Below are 24,424 nucleotides of genomic sequence, written 5' to 3'. Positions count from 1 at the left end.
GTTTTATACACCAGATTTCTTTGCAACTCTCTTTTGTAGATATCACAGGATCAAGTTGGAAGGGACCTCAGGGGATCAGTCATGCTTTACCTAGAGCACAAGACTGTGCCCAGATTGATCTGGAATATCTTCTGTAAGGGAGACTCCACACTTTCTCTGAGCAACCTGTTCCAGTGCTTGGTCATTGCACAGGAAAGAAATTCTTCATATCCATGTGGAACTTCCTGGGAATCAGTTTCTGCTTCTTGTTCTGTTGCTTGGATTTCAGGCTTGTTGTTATCAAGTGTTTCTGTTAGGTTAGGAAGGTGGTCTGGGAAAGCATTCAAAGTCAAAATGTGAAAGGGAGAATAACCCTCCCTGAGCTACAAAGGATACCTCAGTGGGAAACATTTCATCAGAAGAGTGGTTTCTGTTTGGAGTTCAGGTGTGTAAGAGGTGACCTCAGTCACTGCTGTCCCCAGGCTGTCAGCATTGTCTGTCAGCTCTTGCCTTGAGAGGCCATTTCAGGTCTCCAGACTAGGGATGACTCTGCTTTTCTTCTGCCTTTGTGCAATAATGGTCCTGAAGTGGGCCTGACCCAGCACCTTTAATGAGGCATGGGAACTACCCTGGGAATTACAGCATGGAGCAGGGGGGTAAGTGTATCAGGATATTTGTGGTTTTTTCCAGATGATACTTCTGAAAGTTCATAGGCAGGTCTCTCTTTAGTCCTGACTTTGATCATTGCCTATTAAAAAACTTTCTGAAATGTCCTTAGCAGCTCCAGCAGGAATTGGTCCACCTTCAAGATTTACCAGCTCCATGATGTTGATTAAGGGTTGATTTTTTCACACTTCTGATTGACTGGCAATTATGAGGTCTGCTTGTTACAGGTTTCCAGCATAGAATCAGTGATTATTTCTCTCTGTTAACGATGTCATGAGCCAAGCTCTGAGCCTCTGGCAATTCTCTGAATTGCTCATCATCATCTTGAATTTAGATTTCATGATAATTGGACAGTGATAATGGGCATTCTGATCTCACCCTCTACTATGTAAGTTGTTATTTTCTAAGCCATCTGCATGCTGTGAAAGCAGACTGGGAAGCTCCTCAAATTTTTAAAGGTGAAGAGGTTAAAAATAAGTTTTCCTTAACAAGCCATTTCTGAGCACTTTGCAATCTGCATCTTGAGTGTCAGCAGGACATCAAGGGGAGTCTGCTCACACAAAGCTGCAAACAGGAACTAAACAGACTGTGTTTTGTAGATGCACATTGCTGAAAGTTGCTCCCCACTTTGGGAAGACTCAATCCCTGCCCCAGCACAGTGTGGGGTGCTCTGCCCCTTCTCTCCTTGCTGGCTCTCAGTGCTCTCAGAAAGGAAAGAGGCCAAAATGGGGCACTAGTCACAACCAGATGTTGGGCTGCCTCGAGTGCCAGGAAGTGGTGGGTGATAAATCCCAGACAGCCTGTGCTGGGGGGAGGTGACACCCCTCACACATGTGATTGCTATTAACCATCCTTGGTGAGAGGGAAGGGAACAATGGGGCTGAACAAAGAGGGGTCTGGGTCTGAGGGGCTGCAGGACAGCTTTCACAGGTGGCAGGCTGAGACACAATGACCTACATGCTGTCTCCATGGGGCAGATGCAAGTGCAGGAGGGTTTTAAGTAGCCTTCAGGAGTCTGGAATGTGAGAAATGAGCATCAACATGAACTAAATGCATGCAAAATGCATTTATTTAGGTTAGAGGGTTTTATTAACTCATCTTGGAGAGAGAACTATGCATAAGAATCCGTTGCCTGCTGCAAATACTGTGCCTGGTCAGGTAGACCTTCCTGCCTTTTTGCTCATTTATTTTTCATCCCCCAAGCATGTGATCCACAGTGCTGGAACAGAAACATATCCAGAGCCAAAGCAGGTAAAATAAACCCTGATTCTTGCAAGTGGCTGCAGGCAGAATTCCATCACAAACAGGCAATGAAATAGGATCACAGGATCACTTGCCATATGGTAATTCAGGTTGGGAGGGAGCCCTGAGGGGCTCTGGTCCTACCTCCTGCTCAAAGCTGGATCAGCTACAGGGCAGACTGGGTTGCTCAGGGGTTTGCAGCAGGTAGCAGATAGGATATTAGGGACCAGGACAAATGCTGAGATGGTTATAAAGCCTTTCTCTCTGCATAGTGAAAATCTCAGCCTTTAGCTTTGGCCCAATTTGGTTTTAAATTAGATGTTTTTGTTTGAACCACAATTAAAGAGCTTTGGATAAAGCCTCTTACCCTACAGTCACATTCAGCTACTACTATACACATGGACATGGATGCAGGACTAGTGCTGCAAAATGCCCTAAATTGTCTGTCTGGGAGGTGTGGGGTGGGAAAAGACAGAGGATTTAAAGCTAAGGAGGGGTCATCCCTAAGTGTACTGGGAGAAAGATGGCTCCTGGAGGACTGGCCCAAAGCAAGATAGAGAATTTAGGAAGTGATGTCTAATTTGGGGAATTCCTGAGACAGCAGGGTGGAACAGCAAGGGGAGCAGCAGTTCAGGGGAACAGGAGAAGGAAGAGTGTTGGCTGCATGAGTAAATGGGGAAGAGCTGGGAGGGGACCAGAAAATTCTGGCAGAAAAGAAAGGAGTCTGATGGTGCTGAGATCACAGGAAACACTACCTCCATGTGCACATAAATAGTAATAGTAATGCAGGAGCTGATAGTACAGGAGTAGAGTTCATGTTTGGAAAAAAATGAGGTTAAGTGATGTTAGAAGCAGAGTTGAAGATGCATGCTTTAGCATAATGGGAAACTCATTAGGCATACATTTAAATATCTTCTGCAGTACATCCAGTGCTTTATAAAGGTCATGGGCTCATTTGTGGAGTTTAAAAGCCAGGAGAGACCATGGGATCATCCAACATGATGTAATACACACAAATCTAATTACATCTTATCCATTCACCTTTATACTAAGCTCAGTACAATAAACACATCCCATCTTGGGGTTTAGACCTTGTCTGGAGAGCCCATAAAAAGGACAAGACACCTGTGGCAGTGGTAGCAAACATTAGTGATCCTGGCTGTTTAAGACCTGCACTGTTTCTATAATTAGGTAGTGTGCTGTGACTGATATGTTCACTGGAAGCTGGCAGTTTCCTTCTCTCCATCCATCAAGGCATCTTTCACAGACTCCATGTTGATACAGTAAATGTCACTCTCATTCCATTTTCCAGCATAAAACATTTTCCAGGTCTCAAATCCCACTGATGCCTTGGAGTAGCTTCCTAGAACAGAGGCTAGATGAAGTTAAGAGAATAAAGTGGGTATTTATTAAAGGCTTTCAACTGATACACCTTGGCAGTCAAAAGTCTTGCAGAGGCTACATCCAAGGAGGATGATGGTCATGAGTTTTTCAGACAGATATGTTTGGTCTATTTGTATATCAGGGGTTAATTCTCCAGTTGCAGCTTCAGGTTATGAAGTCATATTCCCCTGGTTTGCTCCTCCCCAATCCACTTTTGTTTATGCTTTTCAGAGCCTGAGGCTGTGGGATGTCCTTGGGTTCCAGGCCCAGAGGAATTGTTTTTTCTGACCAAAGTGTGGAGACAGTAGTTAACACTTTATATGAAGTTTAGAGTTATGCACTGAGGCAGCACAGGAATTGAAAAATATAAAGGCTAAAATCTTCAGGCATCAACATGACAAATTCATCTCCATGTCTTCATCTTTTCTTGAGTTAAAGAACTGCAAGAATCATAAAATCATTAAAGCTGGGAAAGACCCCTGAGATCTGTTAACCCAGCAGCTCTGTGTTCACCACTAAACCATATCCCTGAGTGCCATATCCACACCTTTTTAACACTTCCATGAAAGCCTTGACTATCTCCATGTTCCAATGCCTGACCATCCTTTCAGTGAGACAAAACTCCATCTTCAGATGGGATTTGACTCTGCTCTCTGCTGCCTGGTGGTTTGGTGCCATGGTTGTGTGGGCACGAGCAGACTGAGGTCATCAACCCAAGCACACCCTGTGGCTAATGACCAGCAACAGATTTTCTATTTGGATATTTCATATCTGAACAATTCAAGATTTATTGCTTCCCCTGAGGTCTTTTTAGGATTAGATTTTTTCATCAAGTTGTTTGTCTAACTCCATCTCCACATGCAACTTCCTACCCCACCACAAAATCAACAATGTAGTGTTTATATTTATTTAGAAGCATTCTGTTCCCTGGTTTGGTTTCTTTCTTTTTCTTTTTTTTTTTTTTTTTTTTGTTGCTTGTTTTTGTTTGCTTTTTTTGTTGTTGTTCATTTCACTAGCATTAACATTACATTTACTACAATATATTCAGGGTCTAATAAATTCTAATATTGCAGTCCTCCAGATTGGCATAAACAGTATGATATTCTGTGGGTATACTGGAATTCTGCTTGCCTCTCCTGTGTGAGTTATTTGAATTTGAAACCATGGCAGTGCAGGGCATGTAAAATGTTGCTAAAGCATAAAATTTCAACAAGCAGGGAATTTATGTGTGTGTTAATGTAAAAAAAAAAAAGGAATTAAAATGGGAAATGATTGCTCAGTGAAGCAGATGGGCTATAAAAAATGCACATACAAACTCAGAAGGCCTTTTTAGAAAATCCTAAATTTTACCATTCAGACAATTACTAATGGTTCTGACTGAAGGAAACTTGCATGTGATATGCAGAATCCTTTCAACTTGTATTTGTTCTTAGGGTTTGTCTTCCATGTAAGCATGTCAGGCAAGTAATGATCATTTTGTCTCAAGCTCCTGTGGAAAAAATATGATCTTTGGAGAGCTTTGAAAAATGCCATTAATCATCTCTGCTTCCCCCACAAGGAAGAATGGTTTTGAGATTAGGGCTTTGGAGGGGCACTTGGAGGATCTGGTTTGTGTTTCCCAGATCTGTCATGAGCATTCATACATCTTCAGGTTGTAATTCAAAATAGTTTATCTAGCAGCTCAGTAGAGACAGAAATAACCCCATTTTCAAATGCAATAGTTTGGTTAGGTATTAAGCCCTCTATAAACTCCTTTGCAGCTATGGGAGTTCTTGAAAAGACTAAACACATCTCTCTGTGCCATGTTCCTATCTTGAAAATAGGAATAATTGATTTCTTTGACCTTTTTACTTTCAACTTCCCTTGATTGTCTATGATAATTATAAACATTTTGGAGCAGGAATCCCCTTAAACTGTGTTTATGTGGTTCCAGGGAGGACATCAACCTTGTTTTTGCCTTTGGGTACATTTGTAAAATTAATCCTAATTTGCAGTCATTTAACCTAAAATTAGAAGTCTGGGAAGAGAGTAGTTTAGGAGTTTTCAGACACATAAAAGGCTGTGGCAGAGATGAGGAGATTGCCTATTGATCCCTTTGCATGAGAGGCTAAGAGCACAAATTGTAGTGAAGGAATTTGAGCTCTATATTCAGAAAAACATTATAGAGGTGAAAAGAGAGATGTTCTGGAAAAGTCTGGGTGGTTATCACTGAGTATACATCATTGAGGATCTTTAAAAGCAAGCTAGATGAGATCCTGCTATGGGTCTAGAAGGGTAGACTAGGTGACCCAGCAAATTCATTTCTAGCCCTGCTTCTCTGTGACACACAGCTCTAATTTGCAGTTGCCTCAGGCTGAGCTGGTGGCTTGCCTAAACTCACGCAGTGTGTGCTGTTCAGAGGGCCAGGCTTTGCTCTGCTTCTCCTCTGACTGCTTGCCAGTCGAACTCTCCCTGGACTCCTCCTCAGCAGTGCCAAAGCTAATGCTGCTCTTTCACTTTGGGATGTTTTTTCCTGAAGCACAAAACTCTACCTTGAAATATGAGTTTTCCACCCGTGAAGGTGGGTGTTTGTTTTCACACAGAACTTGAGGCAGGACAGGAGAAGGTGTTTGGTTTTCGGTGACGCTGCCCACATGTGATTTTTGGCTGGGTACACTGAGTGTGGAGTGGAAAGCCTCACGTTCCAGCTGGCTTCACTCTACAGCACAGGAGTCCCTGCCAGATTTCTCAGGACAATTTAAATCAGCTCACATTCTGGCATGCTGTCTCTTGTGCAAATGGGAAGGTATGAGCATCTGTGCTGGGGGTCTTACTCCTTACCCAAACTCACTGAGTTGGGTGATAATGAATGGTGATGAATGGGCACTGCTCAGAGCACAGGCACTGCCATTGTCCTGTGAAATACGATGCAGCAAAGCCTCTCTTGTCCTAGGGATGAGTGGCACAGCAGGACTTGCATCTAGCCAGATGTTGTTCCTTCCAAACAGGGCAGTCACACGTGTCCCAACTACCCGAGGGCAGAGATCCAGCCTAGGGCCAGCTGTGGCTGGGGAGAGTGCTACTGGCATGGGCCAAGCTGCTGTCCAGCACTGTTTGAACATTTAAAGAGAGCAAATGATCATTTGCTAGTGCTTGGAGCAATGCCCTGGGCCTCCTCAGTTTGCAAGGAGGACCTACAGCAGCAGTGCCAGCACGCCAGGGAGCTCAGTGCTGGCAGGACCCTGCAGCTGAGCTCTGCAGGATGTGCTGGAGTTCCATCCTGGCAGAACAGCATGTCACTCAGCTGAGGCCTGTGCTGATGCAGCAGTTAGTGACTCACACCAGAAACCCTGTGTTTAAACCTTCTGAGCTCATGACAAAGCTCCGTGCTGTGCTGCTGGTGCTTTGGCCAGGTATCCAGACACTCAGCTGGGAGCAGACAGGTGGGGTGCCAGCTCTAACCCCACCTTTTGTGGTTGCTCTGAGAGCTGACAGCACTTGTGGTGTGAGCCAGTGCACCTCTAAGACCTGGTGGCTGGGAGGAACATGCCCATAGACTCATTGTACCACGTATTTGGGAAATGTTTTGGTTGGGTTCATTTTTGAGGAGGAACAGTGGGTAATTATTAGCTATGGACCAAGGCGGTTTGCAGACTTTAAAAGGAGATGTTTTCTTCTTGACAAAGGATACATTCAATCAGATTTGGTGGTAGTGCATGTATGACATGAAAATAAATCTTCTAGTCTAATATGCAAATCAAATTTACTTTGCTTTTTTTATTTTGTGTCAGTGAATTGTATTCTTTGCTATACTCTCTGGGTCTGTTGCAGGCAGACACACAGGACCAGTCTAAACAGTTTATAACATTCAGCATTTGACTTACAAATGGGGGCTAGTGAAGGCTGTGGAGCTGACAGCCCTGTAGCCTGGGGTGGGTGTGCACTGGTTGTCAGCAGAAATCACACAGTCTCAGCCATGTCAGCATCACATATCACCTCCCTGTCACAGGCTTGCCTTGGAAGGACCCTGTCTGGATATGAGAGCCATGCCATCCCAGGGGAATGGAGACATTTGTTATGTTTTTGGCATTCAAACCATGACAGCAAACAAATTTTCCTTTTAGAGTTGTTGGTAACTGTGATTTTTCCTGCTAACTGCTGAAACAAGTGTAGCACATTTATTTCACTTAGTTCACCACTCAGACATAATCTTTTGCCTTCTTGGCATATTTTTTGACTGACACCTCTGTAGTGCTTGAATCCCAATCTGTTGATGCCTGACTGGTTGTGTCCACCTGGGGAAAAGAGCAATTCCTCTATCCAGACATTCATCCCAAGAGGCCAGGACCTGGTCTGGTTCACTTTGACCTGGTGATATCTGTTTTTGGCTTTAAAAAACTGAGAGCCAGACACACTTAAAGGATAAGGGATTTTTGTATTGGTATTTTAATAAGGATCCTTATTGGTGCACATCTTTGCCTAGGTGGGATGTGCTGCAATGCACACATGACAGATCATGTATACATATATAGACCTTACAAATTAGCCTATCTAGCTAGGATGTTCCAATGGGAAGCCTGGATGAGTGATGTGATATTCCCTCATCCAAGGATTTCCCCCCTGGATGGGCCAAATCTCTAATTTACAGGATATGTTCTAGAGAGGAGCTTGGTTTCTAAAGATAGTGTAGGGTTTTCTGACCTCCTACTATGAGGCCTTTAGGATGTTTGGTCTCCTGGCCTAACAAAATACTAGGGCTATGCTAAGTGATCAGCCTTAAGGAATTATAAGTATGCATACTAAGAGTACTGAAGGTACATAGAAGTTATATAAAATGTGTTAAAAAGAAAAGGCAAATATCATCTTGGCATCACTGGCAGTCAGAAACCTCAGCAAACTGTTCAAATTCCACAGTGGTCACTTCTACCCCATGAATGCAGAAGGGCTCAACTGTTTGAAATTTTGCCTATATTTGTAAGAAAAAAAAAAGATTCCTCATTAAATAACTAAAAATGCTTTGTTTGATTAAGGGCCACATTTATCAGCAGTATTTTTACAGCTTTTTGCTGCCATTAGAGCTAAAGCTGGAGCACAGAACAAAGAAGACAGACGAAAGCTGTGTCAGGACTATTGACCCAGCCAGCTTTTAATCCCTCTCCTGACAGTTCATCTTTCGTGGTGGCTTGTGTCCATCTGTGTCCATGTGCCAACAGTAGCAGAAGCCAGTGTAAAACATCCTATTGAGCTCTTTGTCAAGGTGCCTTGGTGCAAGACTTCCATTAATAATTCATTCTAAGAGGCATTTGTGCTCTCCAGAGTTGGAGCCAGGCCTGGGAGCACAGCCATGGTAAGCTGTACCTGTATTTAGCTTGGGTGGAAGGTTTCTGTCTCAGGAGAGCTGCAGTTCTTTAATCTCTGCCTGTTCTGGAAGTGAGAGGATGCAGTTTGTTGTGTCTGTGGGTGATCACCTTGCTAGAGCTGTATTTCTGCTCCACATGCTCAGTGCTGACAGGGATTTATTTCTCTAGGACTCTTTTCTCTGTTGTTTTTTGTTAGAGACAGAGTCTTTGGTGCTGAAAAACACCTGGTGAATACCAGCAGAAGTACAAGAAAATAAACAAATGTAAAACATGCCTGTAAGACATCAAAGCATCATAGAATCATAGAGTGATTTGTATTGGAAGGGACCTTAAAAATAATCTCATTCCAGCCCCCTGCCATGGACAGGGACACCTTCCACTATCCCAGGTTGCTCCAAGCCCTGGCCTCAAACACTTCCAGAGACAGAGCATCAAAAACCTCTCAGGGCAACCTGTGCCAGGGCTTCCTCACCCTCACAGTCAAGAATTTCTTCCTAGTATCCAATCTAAATCTACCCTCTTTAGGCTGGGCACTCTTTTTTCAAGTGCTGGAGGTGTTGGCCTGAGAGACAACCATCAGAAAATGGACTTTTGTTTTCACTCAGTCAAACTGAGAAGGAAAAGGATTTTCAATATCTGATTATAACATCACATTTTTGCAAAAATGCAATCATGGTTAATTGTGTCCAAGTGTGGCTGTGAAGCCTTGTCTAGATGGAAATGTTTGTGGGCTGAGCATAGGAAGTTATCTTTTATCTCTACAGTTGGTTCTATCACAGGAAAAAAACTCTGATGGGAAGCAATCTTTGCTCATTAAATCAAATGATTGATACAAGCATGGCTTAAGAATAAGTTCCACTGTAGTTTTACAGAGTGATTATGGTGGCATTTGCAAGAGAAATCTTGGGAACCCAAGAACGTGGGGGAGGCTTAGCTGTGCATCTGTCATCTATTTTAGTTCTCTGTCATTTGTATCATTTAACTGAAATATGGAAAGATTAAAAGTCAAAGGCTTCCCTTTGTCATAAAAAGGAACAACATTTATGGCTTGAATTTGACCCAGGAGACTATTTTATCCCACCATCTCTCCTTAAACCCTGCTGGTGTCCTTGATGGATGAGGTGTCCAGTGTGAAATCACATGAGCCTGCTGGACTCTAACAGAACCTTTGTGTTCCTTGTGTGTAACAGGACAAGAGGACATTAGGGAAAGATGTGGAAATGCATTTCCTTCCTGTTTCTGGGCAGTGGCAGCTCTGTGCTGTGCTAATAAAGTAGTTTGATAAAAGCAGTTTGATAAAGTGTTCAGCTCGGGCTGGCTGAGTTCAGTCCCTTCATCCTTGGGGAAGCTGAGAGCTGCTCTCCATGGAGCTCTGGCAAGTTGAAGGGAAGTGTCCTGTACCTGGGCAGGTGGTGCAGCACAGATGGGCAGCTGGAGCAGGTACCTCTGTATACAATCAGTATTTTTGCCACAGATGTGGCTGGAATGTGTGCAGGAACAGTTCAGAGGAGTCCAGGCAAATTTTTTCAGCCATCTTCTTTGCCTGTGGAGCATTTCAGCATTCAGTGTTTCTAAAGGGCTGTCCATTTGGATAACACACAGCTGATAACATCCCTGAGCTGAATATGTGTCACAGCCCTGTGTCTGGCTACAGTCCCACAGGGCTATTCCAGCTTTCTTCACTGTGGACAGGCAGCAAATTCAGCTCTTTGCTTGGCCTGACACATCTCCAGGTCATCACTGGGTCCTGTGTCTGTGATGTCCCCTGCTCTGAGCCCTGAGGAGCAGCAGTGACCTCCCAAGCTTGGACAGCTGCTTAGTCTTTGTGCTTGACCTCTGGATTTCACTGAGCACCTCAGTACTGATGAACAAAAGAGTGCCAAAGCCCAGCTCTTGACATCTTGGCCAGGCTGCTGCTGCCTGGGCAAGCTGATCTAATGGGTGGCACCCCTGCCATGGCAGAGGGCTTGGAACTGGGTGGTCTTTAGGGTTTGTTTCAGCCCAAGCCATTTATGATTCCATCATTCTATGATCCATGACACTGGAACTCTGTGGACCATCCTGCTAAATTACAGAACTGACATTTTATGTTGCATGGTCTGGACATGGTTGAGAAGGCAGTAGGGACCACATGCTGTTCCCAGCAGGAATTTTGGATGGAATCACCTTGTTTTGAGTGTGAAGAGAGCTTAACAACACAAAGGTCACACTGTACCAGGTGAATGGTGTGTTTAATTTTCTTGCATCACAGCAACCACAGTTTACTTCTTCCAGAACACATAAGAGTGGAGGTTAATGCTCTTTGTGTCACTGTAAACAGTTTCAAGGATCAGGTGATCTTTATTTTATCTATCACAAAATCTTCACAGGTCTAAACAGAGCACTGGAAGGACCACACACATTTTCCTTCCCAAGTTTCCTCCTTGTTTGTGGTGATGAAGCTGGTGAAGGGTCTAGAAAATCTTATGAGGAGTGGCTGAGGGAGCTGTGAGCTGTGAAGGCTCAGAATGAACCTCACTGCTCTCTACAGCTCCCTGAAAGGAGGCTGTAACCAAAGGAGGGCCAGTCTTTTCTACCATGTCTCAAGTGAAAGGATGAGAAAAAATGGCCTTCAGTTTCATGAGGGGAGGTTCAGATTAGATATTAGAAAAAAAAAAAATAAAATCACTAAAAGACCAGCTGGCCATGGGAAAAAGTTGCCCAGGGAGGTGGTGGAATCACTCACTGGAAGTGTTCAAGGTGTCTGGATGTGGATATGTTTTAGGGGTGATTATGGTGGGGCTGGGTTGATGGTTGAACTAATTGATTTCAAAAGTCTCTTTTAATCTTGATTCTTCTGTGATTGTGGGATGGTTTCAGGAATCCTTTGCTTGAATTTCAGGGTCTGCTGATGTGGGTAGGGTCATCACTCCTATGTGTGGGATCCTTTTCAGATCACAGCATCCCTCTTCCTCCTCAGCCAGGTGCTTGTTAACTGCAAATAGTTGTAGATACTGGGTATTTAGTCTCTGACCTTTCAGGAGAAGCTAACAAAACACATCTTCAGATGACATCAGGACACCACTTGGTGAGGAAGAATATTTTCTGCCTTTGAGGAGGATCTGGGGAAATCCAAAATCTGAAAGTGGACATTGTTTTCGTGCATAACAAGCAGCACCAACCACTTCATTGCCTGCCTGGCCTGCAGGGAAGCAGGTGGGCTGAGTCTTTGAGGACAGGTTCATGTCCCTGCTCACTGCAGAGCTTTGACCTTTAAAGGTCCCTTCCAACCCAAACCATTTAATGACTATTTGAAGAGTCATCTGACCATTCGTCTCACCTCTGTCCTTTCAGTCCTGTGGCAGCAGATTTACAGGGTGGTGCAAGCTGCAAGGGGTTTGGTGCAAGACCCTGCTGTGCAAACTGCTGTGATTCCCCTTGGAAGAACCTGGAAACAAGTGAGAGATCAGAGTTACTGCTCATATGTCCCATTACATGCCTGAGTTAAATGATGTCCCAGCCATGTCACTCCTTTTATCAGCCTGCTGTAGGGACACCAGCCTGAAGAAGGGTTTTGATTTCCAGTTCTGTGGCTGCAAACTGGTATTTGGGTGCCTCCAGAGCTTGTGCTGCTGTTGGGAAGCTGAGCAGGCAGTTCCTTGCACCAGCTGCTGTACAAGCACAAAGATGCCATTTCTTCTGCATACACTGTTTGTAATTAGTGTGCCTCTTTCACAACGAGCTCACTTTGAACTCTATTTGTCTTTCCATTACCTGGAACATAATTGGAAGTGAGTTATTTGCTCAAGGGTGAAAAAAATAGCTTTGATGCAGAATTTTTGTAAAAATACAGATTTTCACGATAGGTTCTTTATTTTTTCACAGAGAAAACTAAAGCAACTCAAAGGTGGAAAGCTCAGACTAGACAGAATAGTGACCCAGTTCTCACCCTCCACTGTAACATTGATTTCAATAGAATGGTAGAGGTCTAAACAAGGCAGTGATGTAACAGACTTGTAGAGTGGACTTGCTGCAGCTCTTGCTGAACTGGAAAAAAGTTGGAAGGAGGTTTACCTGAGTGTAAATGAGATTAATCTCCTGTCTTATTGCACTGAAACAGCCAATGCTTTGATCTTTGTTCAATTATTTGTTGTGCTCCCCCTGTGCCCAGGAGTTATGGGCATGAATCACAGCCTTCTACTGCCAAGCTGAGGTCAGTTTTAATACTTTAATATTGGATATATCTCCTATCAGCAGTCTGCATCTGGCAGTCAACAAGTTAACAACTATTTTTCTCCTCTAGCTGTTATGATCCCATGCAGTTATTAGAATTAAGGCAATTAAGGTGGATTACTTCAGATTTTAGGTAACGTGGATGGTTATTGGAATTGCAATTAACATCTTGTCACTATAACCCAGGCAGGTTGTGAGGTTGATTTTATCCTGTGCTGCATTGATAGGGATTAGTTTTCCTTTGGAGCTCCAGTTTGTGAGCTGAGCAAATCCTGCAGCATGTGTCTTGACAGACATGGGCAGTGGCTCCCTTGGTATGAGGTGGGGTCATCCAGCATGGGACAGAAGTACTTTGAAGGGCTGTATTTATGAGTTTCTCTGCTGTTTACAGGGTTTCATAAACCATCCCTGTCTATCCCCCCCACCCAGGAAATTTGTTTGTTAAAGATTTACTTGTTCAAAAGTTGTTCACAGCCTCTTTGTGCTGGATTAATCCTTTTATCTGATGATGAGATATCAGGCTTGGTGGGCTCAAGATATCCAGTGGAAGGAACAAATACTGCAGTACAGAGCATTATATTCCACTTGAAAGAAGTGGCACCCTCAACTGAGTGCATGCCAGATAAAGGCTCTGCCCTGGGTTCAAGTTGCTAGCAGCAAAGGTATGTGTTAAAATCTTCATGTTTTTTTGTAAGAGTCTCAAAAAGGAAGCCTAAAAATAGAGGTTCTACAGAATGGAGTTCCTTGGCTGTGAGTTAGCAGCCTGCATTTCCTTTGGAATATGTGATAAGAAACACTTTCAAACACATGGCAGGATAAGATGTGTCTCCATTTACTCATTTTAACTGATTGAATTCATTAATTTTGAAAGGGGAGCAATGCCAGTGGATGGGCCTTGCTGCCCAAACAGGCAGAAACTGAGCTGTGCTTAGCAAAGGCCACCAGAAGAGCATTGCTGACCTTCCCCTGGGGCTTGGCTGGGGTAGCAACCTGGGGAACCAAGTATTGCAAGTAGTCAGGATCTTCAGAGACCTGCCAGCCCCTTAGAGAAGTCTCAAGGGAGCCCCAAATAGTTCTGGAATAATTTCTGTCCTAACTGGTGGGTAGGATTTGAGTCAGGATTGTTCACCTCTGTTAACTTTGGAATAAATGAGAGAAGCTTTTTTCCCAGCAATGTCCTACACCTAAATGTATATCCATACATAATGTGTAAGCTTGCAGCTCAGTCTTGCAAAGCTTTATGTGCATTAATGCAGGGATTAGTCAGTCTATCTGTGTAACTGATGGAGGGACAAATCAACCACCTCCCATCCCAGTAAAGTGCCTTAGATCAGATGGTGAGAATCCAGGTACCCTCTGAGATATTCATATAAATGAATCTTAATAACACGTGTGGAGAGTGGAAAAGAACAGACTGGTGTGCATGAAATGTCCCTGCTGAACATTTCATGAAGCCTGATAGAAACAAACACTTAGCTTTAAAAAACCTTGTGTTCTCTTAAAAAAAAAAAAAAAAAAAAAATCACTATTAAGTCCTGGAAAGCTGCCACAAGAATCCAGCACTGAGTATTCCCACAGTTTCTTCCCAGTGCTCCCAGACTGTAGCTGCAGGGCAAGTTGCATAAGAGCGTGGGGTAGGTGTTCAGGAACATCCTCACTGGGCTGTAACAAAACCCTGGCATTGTTTTCCATGGTGTGTGCCTGCTTTTATGTGGCATCAGGAAAGTGGCTGTAATTTGCTGTTTCACAAAACTGGCAGTTACTCACAGTAGCAATTGCAGTAAGATTTGGGCTTGCAGTCCTTACTGCTCCCTCGGGGTATGCATGGAAGCAAGATGATGCATGCTACGTGTTTTTCTACCAGAAAAATAAATAAAATAAAATACATAAACCATGCAAAGAACTTTTCACAGTCTCCAAGCCAGATTATTTAAAGCTGATGCTGTGTCTTAGAGAGGCTCTGCCTGTAAATGTACTTCTTTGAAAAAACAGGGGAGGCTTACTACTCATAATTAAAAAACATCTATAGGGTTTTTCCTCAAACTTTCCACTGTGCTCAGGAAATCTCAGCCCCAAAGGAGGATGTCTCACAGGTTATGGCCATGTGAATGGAAGGATTTATATTGAAAACAGTTTTGCCACTTTGTTCACAGATCCTTGGATTTCAAGTTTGTTAGTGTAGCCTGGCTTCTATGAGCCAAGTGCTGAAACACTGAGGAGCCAGTGATCCCCTCACTGAGTTTTGGGTCTCAATCTAAACAGTGTTTTTGCTCAGTAAATACTGATCTGCATTCATCTGTGTATAATTGTAGGACATTTAGCACTGTAGCTGCCTTACACAGTTTTGTTCACTCCTAATCTTTATTCCAATGCAATTGAGAACCTTTCCCTGTGCAGTTTGGGCATCTCATGAGGACCCTGGGAATTGCCACTCTCAGTCAAACATGTGACCAGAAAAAGTCACTGCTTTTAATGGCAGAGGTTACCAGCTGCTTTCTGATGACATTCCTCAACTCCTGCTGTCAAGACACTGCTATCTTCTTGGGAAAATCTTCTAGCCCTTTGCTTAGTTCTCTGCAGTTTGATTGCAGAGAGGAAAAGCCAATGAACTGATAAAGAACTAGCACACACTTTTGGATAAATAGCACTTGGATATAAAGAAAATATTTTTGTACAGAGCATAGTTTTGCTGCTGTAATTACAAACACTTTAATTAGGCAAGGAGAGCAGATGGGAAGAATCTCCAAGCTGTGCCTGCCAGCAGACACTGAAACAAAACATGGGGGAACATCCAGAGATATGCTGGTTGTGGTTTCTCTTTGAGCTAGACTTTTTTTTTGGGTTGCTCTTCTGGTGTCTCAGAGGTCATCAGTGGTCAGTGGACTACAGGGTGGGTGACATTGCTTCTGAGACAGGCACAGAAAATCCCCTAAATATCTTGGTCAGTAGTCTTGGAGGAGAATTATATTCCTAACTCTTGGAATATAATGATTGGGTCGTATCCAGGCTAGTTGTTGGCTCAGATGCTGAAGCATGAGGCTTCTTACTCTTTATTAAAATGTTTGGGCAGTGCTATGTAGCTGCAGATGCTGTTTTCCCTGGTACCTTCCTTTGCTGCCTGGGCTTCTGCTGCCCTGCTGTTCCTCTCCTGTGCTTGGTGGGGGCTGGCATGACCTCCCGTCAGCTCCAGAGGGTTTCAGGACCTCTGGCCCTTTACTCCATCCCTTTCTCCCCACTTATCTTGGATATCCTTGCCCTGTGTGTCTCACAGTGATAGATAATGCTCACCCAAACACTGTTTTTTTGCTACACAGTCATGAAGATCTCCAAGGGCCACTTTGCCTGACTGTTTGTATACACTTTTCACTGAAATTTAAGGGAGTGTCTTTTGGCCCAGGTTTTACAGAATTGGTTGCTGTGACTCAGCTGATTCCTGATAATTTGCAGGGCTGGAACCACTTAGGTATGTGCTGGCATCCTGAGCACAGAGACCTTGCTGGTGAGCAATTCCTCACATGAGCAATGCCCTGACTCTGGATCAGCCACACTTGAACACACAATTCTCACTGCTCTGTCAGCATCCTCCTGGGAGCCACATATTGTGCCACATACTTGCCTGAAAAAGAGATAAGCAGCACAAAAGAATTTCTGCCAAGCCCTATAGACTAAATGTCACAACATTTCTGTATTATAAGAGTAATCACAATACTCTGGGTTGAAGGGGACCCACAAGGATCACCAAGTCCAGCTTTTAATGGCACAAGTGAATGGTACAACCTTGGCATTTTTAGCACCAGGCTCTGACCAACTGTCTTGCAGTGTTAAATGTGTGACTAAAATTAATGAAGCTGATGAGAAGAAATAGGAATTATATCAAAGTACGAAAATTGCTGTAACACTATTTTGATCCAAAGTGGAGTGGATATATTCAGAGCATTGCATAAAATTCCAGTTTGTAATAAGTCTCTCTGAAGAAACCAGCAAACAGGTATTTCCTAAATGCCTAAGAAAGAGCCTGGGCTGGTTTGCAAAGCACCAGTGAAAGTATGTGACAAATGCAGCCCAAACAGGGGAAATAGGGAAGACTGGCAGAATGAGCCTGACCTCCTTGTTAATCTGATTCTTCTGGGCCTGGTGGAGATGAGATGCAGCCACACTACCAGCAAGGACATGCAGGGTGGCAAAGGTCCCATGGGGGATGTAGCTGAGCATGCTGCAATTTGGACAAGAACCAGCCTGAGTCTCATCCTCCTCAGGATGCATTATCTGGTGAAAATGCAGAACTCTCCTGACTTTGGGAGCAGGCAGAAATTTACAGATGAAAGTAACTCTTTGTATCTGCAGGTATCTCTTACAAGGCTTTCTTCTTTTTGATCCATTTTTCTTTCCAAATAGAACATGTAGGGAGCAAACTGATGCATGTGGTGCTTTCCCCTGTACCCTTTGGAGACCAAAAGCCACATCAAGCAGGAGATTTATGAGTTGCTGGCAATAGATGCTTCATATTCTGTTATTACATTTCAGATGATGAAAGAAGAACAACTGACTTTCATGGCTGTGAAAGCAGTAGGAAAACTGCCTGTGGATAGATCGAGCACATGCATCACTGGATAGAAATTAAGGTGTTTATAGCTTCAAATTCAGATTTGGAAAGTTCAAGATAACAGAAAAGATATCTGAGTAAAAGATGTGAGGCAGTAAGATTTCAACTTAGATACACTCAGGAGAATAAATCCAAAGGTAACATTATGATTCATTAACTATCCCTAATTAGGCCCCTAAATTTAAGTAGACAGAATCTTCCCTGGAGGCTTTCAAAGTCACCCACCTTTCACTGTTGATGATACAGGGAGCTTAGGAGCATCCCTTGTTTAAGACCCTTCTTATTTAAGGAGGACTTCTTCCTTAGGTACCTACAGGGCATGCATGGGTCGAATTCCCAGATTGGGTGAATTGGATCTTCTAATAAGGGTATTGCATTTTTGGGCAGGCAGAAATCAGAGGAGTCAGGGAAGAGTGTTCTGTTCCCCTGTGCAGGAGAGAGCCTGGGAGGGAATGGTGCTCCTGTTTGTCTCTTCCCCATGGAGTCTCAGTTGGAGGTGCAGCTTTTCCTAAATCTCCTTCATCTCCCAAAGCCTCTCACATCACTGGACGTTTTACCTGTGAGAGATTTCCCTGGGAGGAACAGTGAGACCAAGCTAATTTGTGTTCCATGGGCTTTGTTTCTGGACTGGAACTGCTTTCACTTCTGAAATTGCTTCTCTGATTGCAGCTGCATGAGGAAAGGATAAGCATGTGCTTTTCTGTGGAGGGCAAACAAGAGAAAGGGTTGTCTGTATTATATTTATATTCTTATTGCACAACACTTCTGTAGTTGGCTGCTGCCAGGAGATACAGTAAAAGACAAAGCATCTGGTCTGTCTCAGGAGGAGTCTTGGCAGAGTGATCTGAAAGTTTTTATGGGTTGTGTCAGACATCCCAGCTTGTACCACTTCCCACCACCCCCAAATCACCAGCAGAACAGGCAGATTCCTGCTTTGGGCAGTCTGGAGGGAGGGCCCTGCAGGCTGTGGGCTCAGGGAGGTGTAGGTGGCTTTGGTTGGGACAGGGTTCTTTTCCCAGACAGTCTCACTTGCTTTCTGCAGGGTGCTTGGAAGTGGCCTTGCTGTAATTGGCATGAGTCACTTCCTTGTTATTGGTGGTTTGGACACCATGCATGGGAAACACGCCTGCAGCAGCCTGAGGAACTCCCTCTTGCTCTGGGGCTTTGCATTCAGTTTCAGCATTGCAGCCTATATCCATGCTGGCTGAAAAAATGCTTTTTTCAAAATAACTGCAGGAGATGGAAGCTGAAGTCTGGATCACTGTTAAATCTCTGGTCTGGTGTTTGGGGTTTTTTTGTGATGGTAAAGGTTTTCATGGCAGTTTATTGATCAAATCCCAACTTTCAGACTTATGGTCTGTTGCAGAAAGTCCCTTTATGTTTCCTGTTGTCTCCTGGGACAATTTACACTTCCTGCTTAAACAGCATTGTACCTTCACTCTAAATAAGATATAGGATGGTATGGCATGCCTTTGCAGCCAAGGACAGAGCTGATGTCAAGTGCTCTCAGCCTTTTCCAAGGCTCATGGAGACATTTGAGAGCTATAGGATCTGATGATCTCCTATCAGATGATTTTACACCTATCTGACCAAAATCCCCCCTGTCAGAATGTCTGATGGCAGGGCAGGATTTGAAGGTAGACTTTGGATGTCTGACACAACACATGTGATCATGAGAAGAGGCAAAATCTCTTTCTGTGCGAGGCCCTGAGTTAGATGAGGCATGGAGAGCTGGAAAAGGTTTCAACTTGTTGCTTGGCCATGTCTGAGACCCTTGGGATAAGGCCAAGAGGGTAGGGTGTGCCTCAATTTACTTTTGTTAACCAAATTATCATCTTCCACCCCCATGTTTCCAGCTACACAGTGGTGTTGCTCCTGTCACCAGGTGCAGAGCCTTCTCTTGTATGGGATTTTTCCTTCTAGCTCTCTGACTGTACTGTGATATTTTGTGGTCTGGCACAGCCAAAATCCATTATTTTAATAGGAATTGTTGACTGACTGCTTAGTGAATTTAGGTTTTACTGCACAAACCCCACTTTTAGTTCTGCAGTTTGAGTGCCATATACATGTGTACTAAGAAATTGCTTTCTTGTAACAACTTGGAACCATGAATGATCCTATTTCAGGCTGAATGCTGTGCCTTTTCAAGTCTCAAACAAGAATCCTTCAGAGATGCTACCTCTAAAAACATGCAGTAGTTTATATTGGGTGTTTACTCACAGGAGGATTTTTTTATTGTTATTTTCAAAATATGTTGAGCACCAACAGTTCCTGGCCCCAACCTGCCCAGATAAAAGGGTTGGTTGTAATTTTCCTTGGTGAGGGAGTAATGTTTTTGTTCAAACTGCACTCTGCTTCAAGCATGCTCAGGAGGGTTTTCTGAAGATCCTGCAGATGTGCTTTAATCATGCTGAGCTTTGGGAGCAAACCTTATGGGCTGGAAATGCAAGGAAAATATAGAGCAGAGGACTTGAGAATGACAAGCCCCTTGTCTGTATGTTTTTTACACTTTCATTGTATGTTTTTTACACTTTCATTGATCCCCTCCAGCTGACTGATGTGTATATCCAATAAAGAGGGAGGTCAGGGGATAATTGCTTCCTGGGAGTGGAAGTCTTTAAGCATGTTTAGGACAGAGCAAGCATAAGAAAACACCAAATGATCAAATTAGCAAAGAGAGGGAATGGTTTGAGTGCAAGGCTGAGCTTGTTTCCTTTCTTTGGTACAGGCTGCCTCTGTGAAATTGGACAAATCATTTTGATATTTAAACACTTTCAAAAATCTGTTCCTGAGCCAATTCCTCATCCATAAAATATGGGGGCTATGGCATTAATGTTTTGATTAGGGGAATAATATATGTTATTAAATTGAAACACTCAGCCATGGTGGAAAATAATTGCACAGAAAGAACAGTATTCCTCTGAAAATAATATATTGTGGCAATTGGTCGAGCCCCCAGGACTGGAGTGTTTAAAACTAGATGGATCAACATAGGAAACAAGCAAATTATCTCAATTATGTTTTTTTGGTACCTGAAGAGGGCCTACAAGAAACCTGAGGAGGAACATGGACTTGTGATGACAGGCCAAGGAGGAATGGCTTTAAAGTGAAAAAGAGTAAGTTTGGATTGGATATTAGGAAGAATTCTTCCCTGTGAGGGTGATGAGACACTGGCACAGGTTGCCCATCATTTCCATGGCTGCCCCATCCCTGGCAGTGTCCAAGGCCAGTCTGGATGGAGCTGGAGCAGCCTGGTCTGGTGGAAGGTGTCCCTGCCCATGGCAGGGGGCTGCAACAAGACAGTCTTTAAGGTCCCTCCCAACCCAAACCAGTCTGAGGTTCTCTGCCCTTAATGAACAGAGGTGAGGTATTGACTGGCCTTTTCCATCTCTTAGCACTGCAATTCAGAATGTTACTGCTTGTAGACACAGTCACTTTTATCTTTTCATCAGCCCTGGGTTTTCTGGCCACACAAGAAACTGCTTGTGTGAAAATTCCAGCAGAAGGAGTCTCCACCAAGAACAAATAAGGATACTGTCAGCAGCACCAGCATGTGCCTTTTCACACTGTCCTGCTGGCTGCTCCTGCAGACTCTGATGGATCTGCACTGCCCATGAGAACACACTCTGGCTTTGATTTTCCTTCAGCCCTGTTTCTGCTGGGGGTGGGGGGAGGCTGCCAGGCAATGGAGGAGAGGTTTTATTGTGAGATTGGTGCCATTAATTCATAGCAAATGGGTAATGCAGCTCTTGGGTTGGGAACTGGTATAAATTATTGCTAGCATGATGTTGATTTGGACAGATGAGCAGTGGGAGCTGGGATTGCTTTTAAAGCAGACACAGAGGGATTATGTAAAGACTTGAAAGCCTGTAATGCAGAGGAATGAACTTGCTGATCTAAAAGTTCCCTTGCAGATTTATAACCTAGAACCAACTTCTGCAGGAACCCTCATGGAGTGTCACAGCAATGGTGGCACTTCTCCAGATCAAGTCCTGTCTTGGGATGGATCCATGTGGTGATGTTTGAGTTGAACCCCAGGGTGAGTGGCTGAGCAGGACTTGCCATCTGAAAAGTTACACCTCTGTCTGTGTAACTGCTGCTTCTCAGATGCACAGCCCAAGTTGCTGTAGAATTTTATCATTTGGATAAATACCCACATCTCAATGCTGATTGCTACCCCTGAGAGACTGAAAGTCCCTAGAGGTGCCCAGAGCAGCTCATCTCCTCTCTTCCAGATGATCCCAGCTCATTTCTCATGTGCATTTTTAGGTGCAGGGCTCCTGACTATGAGGTGTGTTAGCAGCCTGATTGAAGCTGTTTCTTCCCCTCTAGTCCACATCCATCACCCATTCTGCTGACTGAGTTGATTTAACTTCTCTGCTCGATTGCATGGAGAAGGACAAGTGCCAACCTTTCCCTGCCAGGATTTCTGTGCTTAATACTGAGATAAGACTAAAATCCTCTGTACTTTTTTTCTGGTGGTTTTAATAATAAATAACTTTCCTAGACACTTTGCTTCAACTCATGCCATGCTTTGTGTCAGATGCACTCCTCTCTGGAGAATTTAAGGAGGGCATTTCAAAGGAACCAGATGTTTAATCTTTCTTGTGGAGTTGGCTGCCACACAGGAGCTAACTGGAAATTGTGAGGTATTTTACACTTGAGAAATGCTTTCCATTTCACAGTCTTTCTAAATCAAAAGAAAGCTGTGTATCGGCTGAGCATCATATAAACTAGAAAAAGAGCAGACTTGCTGTGTGCCATCTCTTTGTGTACTCTTTGCAAAGATGGGACTTTCCTGGCAAAATGTGCTCAAGATATTTATGGAGTTCACAGAGAAAAATAATCCCTTGAAATGGAAAAGTCCAAGTCTGTGTGCTGTAGATGTGCACTAAGTTGCTTCCTGAGTTTTAAAGGGATCTAGTTGCTGAAGTGAAGAAAAGCAACTCTTGAGATTTTTGAAAGTACCAAAGTGTCTGCTAATCACAGATGTTAAGCACACACCTGCTTTGGGAATCTTTCCTCACAGCCACCTTTGTTTCAAGGCACCAAATGACTACTTGATAGTGTTCTTACTTCCTTGACCATCCCAGTGAGGTAACAGCACAGCCCAACTCCATAAGGTGCTGGGACAATAATACTCTCTGTCAATGCTTCTCCTTGAATACTTCCCCATCTCTACTCTTCCTTGGGATGGTGTTGACCAGTTGCTGACTGATTTAGCAATGTTTTGTTTTACCTGACTCCTCCTCTGATCCTGTAGGCAGCATTAAAGTGGTGGTGGCACAGATGCCAAGGCAGAAAGGCCATGTCTCAGTTCTCTGTGTGTGCTTAGGAACACCCAGAGATGATGCTGTTTCTTTCCCCTACTTCACTCAAATGTTTAAGTGTTGGGTAGTGTCACTTTTTCTATGAAAGATGCAGGTCCACTCAGCCTGTCTTGTGCCCTGGTGATGGTCATGAATGCTGAGTGGTAAAGAAAATGTTCATGAAGAAGAGTGAGTCTGAAACATGAAAGTCTGCTTTGTTTTCTTCACTGTATGCCTGTCAAGAGTTGACTGGGGTGCAGTTTGGGTGAAAAGTGTATAAAGGAAAATGTCTTGTGTCTTTTAAATGCTTATCAGGTCCTCAGTCTGAAATACAGCAATAGGACTTTTTATTTTTGGAGGGTGCTATACCCTGTGCCCTATGTGTCCTTTTGGGTGCCTCAAATTCAGCACCCAGAGCTGCAGTTCTCCCTGGCTGTGGTTTGCAAGATAATCTCTGTTCTATCCACCCCGTCTCCAGACTTTCTGATATTTCCCTGGCACAGGTATCCCCCTCATTCCTGTCTGGTTCCTACCAGGGGTTGTGTTTTTTTGCTGCCTTCCAACTGTTGTTGCCAATTCAGGTTTCACTAGAAACTGCTGTGCCAGCTCTTTGATATTCAGAAGCTGTGGGGTTTTCTGTCTGTTTCCTGACCTAGCATGACTCTGCTAATAATGCCAGAACTTCAGTGCTGATGTCCTGGCAGCCCAATACAGGAGGTCAGTCTGCAAATCTAGTTACAATTTTCTTTGCCTCAGCAAAGACAGTAAGTTGGACATAATGTAAACAAGGTGGTTGGATCACTTCACCCACCAGTAATGTGGTGGGTGATGCAGGCAAATTTAATGGATGAGATTAAATCTCCTTTTCCAGTCTGGCAGCTGATTAGCTGCAGGGGGCAGGCAGGAATTTCCTTTCTGATCCAGAGTTGCCCTCCTTCCAAGTCCTCCTTCAAGCTTCTGCCAAGCATCTCAAAGTGCTTTGCATTTTTAATTGCACTTCTTCACGCCCCTGTGAAGGGTGGAGATGAGAAGATAGCATGATCCCAAGTGGAGCCCTGGGGAAACTGAGGCACTGGGAGGTGTCAACCTGCTTGGAGTGAGAGAGGAAGGGACTTGGAGAAAGGGGAAATGGCCACCCCAGAAATCTCTTGAAGCTTATGTGGGTCTACTGAACTTGTGCCTAGTGCTCAATAGTCTGTGTCTTAAGCACACTGAAGTGTCTTAAGCACACTAAAGTCTTGGTTGTCTGCTATGCATTAATGTATAGTCACTGACAGGAAAAAGAAGTCTTCCTCTTGTGGAAATTTTAATTTATTTTTCTTTCGTCACTCAATTCCTCTACTTTCTGAAGAGAATGACCTGTATATGTGTTTCTTCTCTTTGTATGGAGAAGCACTTTGCTCTGAAATAGCCTCAGGTGTTGGCTGTGACTGAGGAAGAGAACTGGTTCAGCTCCACAGATGACTCCATTCTTTGTCCCTACAGGGGAAATTGGTAAATTTACTGTGGGGATTCACCTTCAGTGGGTGTACACTCAGGTAGCTACACCAACTTTGATTTCTTTACCTGATTGTACAGTTGAAGAGCTGGCCTTGTAAGGAGGAGAAAACACTCCTGTTATTAGGGCATGCTTTGGTCTAAAGAGGACACCAGACATCCAAAAAATCTGTAACCTATTAACCCATCATTTC

At 43.8% G+C, this 24,424-nt stretch overlaps 1 protein-coding gene across 10 annotated transcripts in view; it reads left to right on the top strand.

Moving 5' to 3' along the window:
• EVA1A (eva-1 homolog A, regulator of programmed cell death) overlaps window positions 1-24,424 on the top strand; it is a gene marked incomplete at its 3' end in the record, with an annotated part of 202,172 nt that overhangs the window by 165,142 nt on the left and 12,606 nt on the right. Inside the window, exon 1 of one of the 10 annotated variants that reach the window (XM_079298054.1) lies at window positions 12,773-12,801. The exons of 8 other annotated variants lie outside the window; for them this stretch is intronic. Of the gene's footprint in view, window positions 1-12,772; window positions 12,802-21,345; window positions 21,464-24,424 lie in introns of those variants that run through there. One more of the 10 variants, XM_079298052.1, reaches the window with a different exon arrangement.

Source organism: Erithacus rubecula, assembly GCF_903797595.1.
Source record: "Erithacus rubecula genome assembly, chromosome: 2".
In the NCBI taxonomy this organism is placed as follows: domain Eukaryota; kingdom Metazoa; phylum Chordata; class Aves; order Passeriformes; family Muscicapidae; genus Erithacus; species Erithacus rubecula.
This window is presented reverse-complemented; position numbering and strand designations above follow the sequence as displayed.